The following is a 1,392-nucleotide window of genomic DNA, read 5'->3' as shown; positions in this document are numbered from 1 at the left end:
GACCAAGAGAAAACAGCATTCACTTGCCCTTCTGGCGTGTTTGCCTACAGGAGGATGCCTTTTGGTCTGTGTAATGCTCCTACAACCTTTCAGAGATGCATGTTATCTATCTTCTCTGATATGGTGGAGAAATTCCTGGAAGTCTTCATGGATGACTTCTCAGTATATGGAGACTCATTCAGCTCCTGTCTTAATCACCTAGCACTTGTTCTGAAAAGGTGCCAAGAGATTAACCTGGTTTTAAACTGGGAAAAATGTCACTTTATGGTGACTAAAGGAATCGTCCTTGGGCATAAAATTTCGAACAAAGGAATAGAGGTTGATCAAGCTAAGGTGGAGGTAATTGAAAAATTACCACCACCTGCCAATGTTAAGGCAATCAGAAGCTTTCTGGGGCATGCAGGATTCTACAGAAGGTTTATAAAGGATTTTTCGAAAATTGCAAAACCTTTGAGTAACCTGCTAGCTGCTGACACACCATTTATGTTTGACACATAGTGTCTGTATGCATTTGAGACCCTGAAAGCTAAGCTGGTCACAGCACCAGTCATCTCTGCACTCGATTGGACATTGCCATTTGAACTAATGTGTGATGCCAGTGACCATGCCATTGGTGCAATGTTGGGATAGAGGCATAACAAGCTTCTGCACGTCATTTATTATACTAGCCATGTTCTAAATGATGCGCAGAAGAACTACACAACCATAGAAAAGGAATTGCTTATAGTGGTTTATGCCATTGACAAGTTCAGATCTTATTTAGTAGGATCAAAAGTGATTGTGTACACTGACCATGCTGCTCTTAAATATCTACTCACAAAGCAGGATTCAAAACCCAGGCTTATAAGATGGGTGTTGCTTCTACAAGAGTTTGATATAGAAAGATGGGTGTTGCTTCTGCAAGAGTTTGATATAGAAATAAGAGACAGAAAAGGGATAGAGAACCAGGTAGCTGATCATCTGTGCCGAATAGAACCAGTAGCTGGGGCGTCCCTCCCTTCTACTGAGATTTCTGAGACTTTCCCAGATGAGCAACTCTTTGCCATTCAGGAAGCTCCATGGTTTGCAGATATTGCAAACTATAAAGCTGTGAGGTTCATACCCCAGGAGTACAGCAGAGTGCAAAGAAAGAAATTAATTTCAGCTGCCAAGTACTACCTATGGGATGAGCCATATCTCTTTAAGAGATGTGCAGACGGAATGATCCGCAGATGTGTACCCAGAGAAGAAGCACAGAGGATCCTATGGCACTGCCATGGATCACAGTATGGAAGACATTTTGGAAGTGAGCGAACAGCCACTAAAGTCCTCCAATGTGGCTTCTACTGGCCTACTCTCTATAAAGATGCCCGAGAGTTTGTGCGTAAATGTGACAGTTGCCAAAGAGCTGGA

This window comes from Arachis duranensis, chromosome 1, assembly GCF_000817695.3.
Source record: "Arachis duranensis cultivar V14167 chromosome 1, aradu.V14167.gnm2.J7QH, whole genome shotgun sequence".
NCBI lineage: Eukaryota > Viridiplantae > Streptophyta > Magnoliopsida > Fabales > Fabaceae > Arachis > Arachis duranensis.
This window is presented reverse-complemented; position numbering follows the sequence as displayed.